This window comes from Chionomys nivalis, chromosome 13 (assembly GCF_950005125.1).
Source record: "Chionomys nivalis chromosome 13, mChiNiv1.1, whole genome shotgun sequence".
In the NCBI taxonomy this organism is placed as follows: Eukaryota; Metazoa; Chordata; class Mammalia; order Rodentia; family Cricetidae; genus Chionomys; species Chionomys nivalis.
Genome location: NC_080098.1, coordinates 10,712,596 through 10,721,298, shown reverse-complemented (window position 1 = coordinate 10,721,298; position 8,703 = coordinate 10,712,596). Strand labels below are relative to the sequence as shown.

At 46.2% G+C, this 8,703-nt stretch overlaps 1 pseudogene; it reads left to right on the top strand.

Moving 5' to 3' along the window:
• The first annotated feature begins 559 nt into the window (after positions 1-559).
• LOC130886176 (rho GDP-dissociation inhibitor 3-like) lies at positions 560-1,216 on the top strand (annotated as a pseudogene).
• Positions 1,217-8,703: the final 7,487 nt, after the last annotated feature.

Below are 8,703 nucleotides of genomic sequence, written 5' to 3'. Positions count from 1 at the left end.
TGGTCCAGTGTGATTCTTGAACTCTTCACAAGAACTCTGTGAGGGGGCACCATTTTCAGTCCCTGGTGACTTAGCCAACCTCACAGCTCAGGAGCCCATGAAACACACAGCAGAGCCTCCCAGAAAAGCCCTTTGTTGAGGAGCATTCCACTAAGGAATGGGTGACTCATTCCTAGTCTGTGGTGAAATGGTCTTCTCTGCCATTGCCATTAGAAAGTTCTGGAGTTATCATAGGACAGACAAGAAGTCTCCAAGAGCCTGGAAGGGTGCTCTTTTTAGAGTTAGTAAGGAGAGGCTGCACTGGGACTCAGGATCCCCCCCCCCCAAAACCCACCTTACTCCGAGACAAACCCTCAAGAAAGTCATGGACCAAGGAAACTGCCGACAGACTAACTGTCTTATTGCTGTCATCTCCTGGACAGCTAACATATCAAGAATGTCATGATGTTGAGAGAGTCTTAGAGGGGTCTGACAGTGACAATGGGAAGAGAGAAGGCAGGATGGAGGGAATACTGCAGGGATAGAAATGGTGCTCTGGGGCAGTCGCGCCGCGGCTACCATGCTGGGCCTGGACGCGTGCAAGCTGGGGGCGCAGCTGCTGGAGCTGCTCCGGCTGGCGCTGTGCGCTCGAATCCTCTTGGCTGACAAGGAGGGGAGCCAGTCCCAACAGATGAGGTGCTGGACGAAACTGTACCAGAGTGCCAGGCCCCTGGGAAAAAGCATGCTGGCAATCTGGCAGCTGGACCCTGAGGACGTGAGCCTGGTAAAGTACAAGCAGGCGCTGCTGGGGCCCCTGTCACCCGCTGTGGACCCCAGCCTGCCCAACGTGCAGGTGACCAGGCTAACGCTGCTGTCTGATCAGGCTCCAGGGCCTCTCGTCATGGACCTTACAGGAGACCTGGCTACCCTGGAAAACCAGGTGTTTGTACTCAAGGAGGGCATTGAATACAAGGTCAACAAGGAGGTTGTCAGTGGCCTCAAATGTATGCATCTCACCTATCGTCGTGGACTACGTGTGGACAAGGCCATCTTCATGGTGGGCAGCTATGGCCCCCGGGCCCAGGAGTATGAATTTGTGACGACAGTGGAGGAAGCACCCAGGGGCGCATTGGCACGTGGCCTCTACGTGGTCAGGTCCCACTTCACTGATGATGACAGGCTTGACCACCTGTCCTGGGAGTGGTGCCTCCATGTCTGCCAGGACTTGAAGGACTGAACCTCCTTGGGGCCTGTGTTCCCAGTTTCTGTCAGTTGCAGAAGGACCTGCAAGCATTCCCTAGACCTCCCCTGCCTGGTGCCCATTAAATGTCTCACTGAAAAAAAAAAAAAAAAAAAAAAAAAGGAAGAAAGAAAGAAAAAAAATGGTGCTTTGGAGTAGGAACTTTCATGGGAGGCTGAGTAACAATAATCATGGTGTCCTTACTAATACCACTCATGAGGCTTTAAGATGGAGCCAGGATCCAAACTGAGTCTACGCTGTGACTCCCTGAAAGAGCAAGCCCAGAGAATGCAAACACAGGGGCTTCTGGTGCACATTTAAGATCTAAGCTCCCAAGGCGTGAACTTGGCTAAATCGTGAAGAGTCCCAGTGTCTCCCAGTGCCTGTGGTCAGCAGGGGTGTCATGGGGAAGATATCCAAGATAAGATTCCTCCCATTCTGAAACTTGCGTTTAAATCTGGGAGTACACAGTGGAAACGAGCTTGCCCCGATGGGCGTGATGCAGACCTTCCCCTTACGACACTGGTGTAAGTGTAAGAACAGAGAAAACCAGCTTCCAGGGTGATCTACCTGGGATGGTGGTAACTCAGAAGCACACAAAGAGACCTGTGAATCTGGAGAAAACGAAAAGCATCCAATGGCAAAATACCATTCGTGCCCGCGGTCAAGGCAGCAGCAAGGGAGGGCCCTGATCCCAGGCAGCAAACTGGTCTGTGTGGCTGGGCCGCAGACCGTGTACCAACAAGCAATGAGAATGACCTCATGAAGACAAACCAACTTTTACAACATTCCTGTCATACCTGAAGGTAGGGACTGTCTGTCATTTGAGACACTGAAGAGTCTGCCCTGGCTTGATAGGTAAGGGATGAGGCTAATTTTAGGCAAAACAGAGACATTCCTTGCTTGCTTTCCCAGAATACCACAGTTAGCCCCACCAGTGATCCCGAGGCTGTTAACTGAGAGCCATAAATCAGTGCCGGAGGATGAGAGAACTCTACCAAATTCCAGGCATGGTGCTGGGCTTTAAGGACATGACAAGCATGCTTTTTTTTTTTTTTTAAAATATATGTTTTGTCCCAATAGTTCTAGAGGAAAACCTACATTCTCAACGTCACTGAAAATATCTCCAGAAACAGTAAATAATCAACACATGCCTTCTTAAAGGCACCAATGGTCCCTGGGCTTTTTCTCCCTGTTACCTACTTGAAAGGAGAAATAGGCACCATTTACTGGTCTTCACTCTCTGTTGTCTAAGAGCCAAGGCAGATTTGCTGTAGACTTGGTGTCAGTCAGCTCTCCATAGCTGTGGGGACACATCTAAAGACAACTTAGGATAGCTAAGAAGAGAAAAGGCTTATTTATAATCACAGCTTCGGAGCTGTCATTTTTTATTCCCTGGGTCCTTGCCTTGGAACTGTGATGATCCTTGGATCATGGAGGTAGTGGCAGCTTTCTTCATGGCAGGCCAGGAGGAGAGAAGTGACCTATGACCCACTCAGGAGTATGATCCCAAAGACCTAACTTCATTCAAGTAGACCCCATCTCTTATAGGTTCTTTTCTACCTTCTAGTAGCACTGTAGACTGGGGACCAAGTCTCTGGCACATGAGCCTTTGGGGAAAATTTAAGACTATACTATAACAGGTGTACAGTGGTGTTGTGTGGTTTCTGGACTTCATTTGACTTGTTGCCCAGCCTTCTTAGTATTGGAATTATAGGTATGTACAACCACAACCAGCCAACCAAACTGTTGTCAATGCGAACATTACTGGCTAACACTTCGGAAGACCGTGTCAGGCTACCCTCAGCCAGTTCTTATCTGCAGAAGTCATAGGCAAGGACTCCTGGAGGAGAGGAAGTTGGGGCTCACTGGAAGGGAGGCCCAATCCTTCTCCTCTAGACTCACAAGGAAGGATCCAAGATAGTTCAAAGGGGACTCGAGTAAGGAAAGTGTTTGCATTAGAGTAGGTGGTGGGGAGGTTGAACAGTGTCTCACTATGTCGCTCAGGGTGGTCTATAACTTGTCCTCCTCTTGCCTTGGCCTCCCTAGTGGTAGGACCATATATAAGCATGGATCACCATGCCTGGTGCAAAGGGCTGCATTTTAGTAAGAAAGCTACCCCATCTTTGTTGAAGGGCGGAATGAACAGAACTGCCTGCTTCTGGGGCAAAGGCTGTATCTAGGTTACAATAAGCCAGGCCAGTAAGTCAGTTTTTCAAATAAAACAATTCAATTGTAACAAAGCATGCATCGGGGGCTCACTATGCACAATACCTTTGGAGAATGTTGATCTTTTTCCCCTAAGGAGCATTTCTTACCATCAGATGGCTAAAATTCAGGAATTGTTACATTTAGAAATGGCTGTATGGTTTTTTTTTCTTTATTGCTATCCCTATGCTTCTTCCAATCTTGTTTTCTTCCAGTGTCAGCTTGGCTATGGTGTGGGAAGGACAAGTGATTCTCCAGGGTAAGGACATGTGTGTCGCCTGCAGTGTCTTTGGTGATGTCAGGACAACCAACACTGAACACCCAGGATACTGTCAAACGAAGTTTCGAGGTTGTGAAACAGATAGGTTTCCCATATACATCTCTCCCTATCTCTGTGGCAGTTTGGGGTCAGGCTCATTTGGGAGCTCCCAGTCATAGACACTGCTTTCAAGGACCTGCACAAGCGATTTTGTGTCTGGAGTTCCTGTTCCTGAGAGGATCATGGTAGGAGTAGAGAAAGATTGGAAGACATAGGGCTGGAGAGATAGCTTATAGGTAAACGTGCTTTGTATGCAAGAATGAGGACCTGAGTTCGAATCCCCAGAATACACATAAAAGCCAGGTGGATAGCATATCTGTAATCCCAGCACTCCTGTTGGGAGATAAGAAGCAGAAACGAGACTCTCAGGAGGCTCGAGTCAGCTAGTTCAACATATGCAGCAGAAAATCAATGGAGATCCTGTCTCGAACAGTGGGAAGGTAAGACTGTCCCAGGGTTGTCCTTTGACTTCAGCAAGAGGGCCATGGCATGCACTTGAATTTCTATACATTAAATATGTACTCACACATGCATGCACACACACAATGCACACACATGGACACAACACACACAACACACATGCATGCACACAACGCACACACACGGACAAAGGGAGCTTTGCCCAGTAGCAGCTTCTTTGCTAAAGGAGCAGTATTGTGAGGAAAAACGGATGAAATCTAGTTCCAGACAGCTGAAGACAGCCAAGAAACCTAGGCTTATCCTAGGATAGCTCAACTTCAGTGTCCCCAACGAGTCAACGTTAGCATCAGTGCGGAGAAACCCCCAGTACTTACGCGCTGTAAAGCATCGTGAACAGGTTGCAGGCTGACGGCAGAAGGCTCTGGACAAGTATGAGGATGTGCCGGGAGAAGGAGAGGAAGGGATGTGTTGGTGAGATAATGATAAATCAGTGTTCACGTTAGCGAGTTTTTATGGTTTCCAGAGCCTCAGGTTACTCATCTGGAAAATGGGGAGGGAGAATTACAGGTGGCTTCTTCACTTCTCAGAAGTGATCCGAAGAAACACTTCTGCTCTTCTGAAGCTCATTTATCTCCTCCATTGCGAAATAAGGGAGAAGGATCACTGTCATTGTCAGGGGAAGGTAACGGTTGTGGTGTTCAGTAGAGATCCGCGATCTAGCAACAGGATAGGTTTGGAGATAGGAGAAATGCAAGCAAAACGCTAACACACTGCTTGACGTGCATGGGTAGTTAACAAGTGTTGGGTACCTGGTGACACATAGTGGGTAGTTAACAAGTGTTGGTACCGCCAGGCGGTGGTGGCGCACGCCTTTAATCCCAGCACTTGGGAGGCAGAGACAGGCGGATCTCTGTGAGTTCGAGGCCAGCCTGGTCTACAAGAGCTAGTTCCAGGACAGGAACCAAAAAGCTACAGAGAAACCCTGTCCAGAAAAATCCAAAAACAAAAAAACAAAAAACAAAACAAAAAACAAAAAAAACAAAAACAAAAACAAGTGTTGGTACCTGGTGACACAGTGGGTAGTTAACAAGTGTTGGTACCTGGTGACACAGTGGGTAGTTAACAAGTGTTGGTACCTGGTGACACAGTGGGTAGTTAACAAGTGTTGGGTACCTGGTGACACAGTGGGTAGTTAACAAGTGCTAGGTACATGGTGTCTTCGAGCAACCTAATACATATTTTTTGAACAAATGATCAAAGGAAGAATGTGTTTTTAATTTCCTTTTCTTTTTTCCCTCTTGTTCTTCCTTCTCTTTCACTTCTCTTCCTTTTCTTTCCCTTCCTTCCTTCCTTCCTTCCTTCCTTCCTTCCTTCCTTCCTTCCTTCCTTCCTTCCTTCCTTCCTTCCTTCCTTCCTTCCTTCCTTCCTCCCCCCTCCTTCCTTTCTTCCTTTCCTCTTTTCTTTTTCTTCTCTTTTTTTCTTTTTTTTTTGACGAGGTCTCACTGTGTTTCCCTGGCTGGCCTGGAACTTGTTTTGTAGGCCTAGGCACACCTTGAACTCACAGAGATCTGCTTGCTTCTACCTCCCAAGTGCTGAGACTAAGGGTGCACACCACCATGCCTGATCTAAGAATATGTCCTGCATCTATGCTTCTCTGGCACTGGGTATATCAGTTTCTCATTCAAACGACTCAATATCTTGAACTGGAAGATACCTCAGAAAGTAAAGAGCTTGATTGCAAGCATGAAGACCTAAGCTCAATCCCTAGAACCCATGTTTTAAAACAGCCAGGCACGATGGGACGATGCAAGCTTGTAATCCCAAGACTGCAGAGACAGTCTTGGGGTTTGCTGGCTAGTCAGCCTCACTTACTGGTGAGTCTACTGGCTGATGAGAGACTGTCTGAAAAACAAAACCAAACAGGGGGCAGTGCCTAAGGAATGACCCATGAGGTGGCCCTCTGACCCCCTACATGCACACATGGACATGTACAAATATGAACACCCCCACACCGCATATAAACATAACGTGTCAATATCAGTCAACAGCAATATCTGTGTCTATCTGTCCATCCATCCATCCATCCATCCATCCATCCATCCACCTATCTCCATTCATCCATCCATCTTATCTATCTGTGTATGTATGTATGTATGTATGTATGTATGTATGTATCTATCTATCTATCTATCTATCTATCTATCTATCTATCTATCTATCTATCATTTTAGTTTTGGAGTCAGAAATTCAAAATGTTTTCCATAAAACTAAAACCAAGTTGTCAGGAGATCTATGCTCCTTTCAGAAGTTCATTATGGAACTTACCTCCTTGCCTTGCCTTTTCCAGCTTCTTTAGACCACTTGCATGTCTTGGCTCATGTGCCCATTGTCTATCTTCAAAGCTGGTCATGCCGCATCTTCAAGTACCTCTGCTGATGAATCTGACGCCTTTTTCCACCATCTTTTTTCCTGTCTTTGCCCTGTCTCCTACCCTTCCTGCCATAAGGACCCCTGTGAATACAGTGGGCCAGTCTGTATAAACAAATAGAGCCTCCTTATCTCAGAATCTGTGCTTTAATCACCAGAAAATTCCTCTCTCCCACGTGCGGCAGCAGCATCACCTGGGAGTGAGGGTGTGGATCACTCTTGGGACCATTATCGTCCCTACCACTACAGGAATAAATGAACAGCATACCACACTTCCTTCCAGGGCTTCTGCTTACCGTGTGACTTTGCCTAATGGATCTCACACTGAAAAATACTTCTCTGGACCACATAGAAATTCCAAGAATGTTTGATTCCACAATGGGCATTTCCAAATGTTGGTGGTTTACAGCTTTGCCTCAGTGACAAGGGCAGTTCAAGATGAGGGTGAGTGTCTCAGGACAGCTCTTGATCTTAGCTTCTATGTCCCATATTTATTTTAGGCATCTTAAAGTTGGCTTTTTACCAATATCTTATGTTTTATTCATTGTTTATGCCCTGAAGCTACACAGTAAGAACGTTTTGTCTGTCTGGGTTTCCAGATAAGCAAAGTAAAAGTAAGTAAAGTGAGTACTAGGGAGGAGCCACTGGTACCTAGATTGGGCATCAGTGGTGTAGAAGTCAGAAGTTTGGACTCTTGACTTTGGCATTTCATTGGTAAAGGAAGGTGAAGGCTGTTGGATCCTAGCTGTTAGTAAGATTGTGTATGATGAGATTAAAATTCTTGGTACCAAAGAGTTCACTTAGCAGTTAAGAGTACTTGTTAACCTTGCAGTGAGATTCAGCCCCCAACACCCACGTGGCAGTACACAACCATCTGTAACTCAGTTCCAGGGGATCTGACACCACCTTCTGGCCTCTGTGGGCACAGCACACACATGGCATACATACACACATGCAGTCAAAACACTAATATGCATAAAATAAAATACACATGTCTAAAGACCTTTTACAAAGTCTTTCTGGTTCCCCTGTCAGCTGGCACACTTTCCCTTTGAAGGCTGCTATAGTTGTTTGTGAACTGGGACACTGACCTAGTCAGGGCAGAGGATCTCACCCAGGGCTCCTGCCCTGTGTGGAAATGATGTAACAAAACATTCTGATTTCTTGATTACAAATTGAGATTCCTTTTTAAAAGTTTAAGATTATAATCAGTTCAAAGATGATTGCCAAAACAATTTGTACTTTTTAAAAAGGCCATCTGTTCATACTAAACCAGCTCCACAACTGTTTTAACCATAACTCGAATAAGGGTGTCTTCAAAAGCTCAAATTCTGCATTTTTATGTCAAAACCAAAGTTTACGAAGTCTTACCTAGCATGTCTGTCAGGGTCTCACTCCTGTACCAAGATGCCTGTGACAATGAGCTTCTAAAGGAAAATGTCTATCCTGACTCTCTGTTCTGAAAGTTTTAGTCCATGTTCAGTGCTTAATGTCAGAGTGTGTGGTGGAACAAGGCACCAAGGGAGGATGGGGGAGGGGAGAGGGAAGGGGAGAGAGACACACAGGGATGGGGGAGACAGAGAAGGGGAGAGAGACACACAGAGAGACACGCAGGGATGGGGGAGACAGGGAAGGGGAGAGAGACACTCAGAGAGACACGCAGGGATGGGGGAGACAGGGAAGGGGAGAGAGACACACAGAGAGACATATACACACACACAGGGACAGGAGGAGACAGGTAAGTCCCAAAGTTCCTTGGAGGGTATGCCCAATTAGCCAAAACCTCGCAAGGGCTTCCAGAATCTTCCATTAGTGCCATCTGAAGAAACATAACTTCAGAACATGAGCCCTTGGAAGACATTTCAGCACCAAACTGGATCACCTTCCATAGAAATGCTTGCTAGGTGTTCAAAATATTTTGTGAAACGCAAGAACTAAGATAAAAAGAATACACAGAGAAAGTAATAGGAAAATACCAGGATGAAATATTTATTCATAACCATTTAGTTGTATATTTTATATAATGTCCTTGATTATTACCAACTAGCACGGACTTTACATATATTATCTCACTTAATTCTACACCAGCACTGGGAGGTAAGAATTAGTT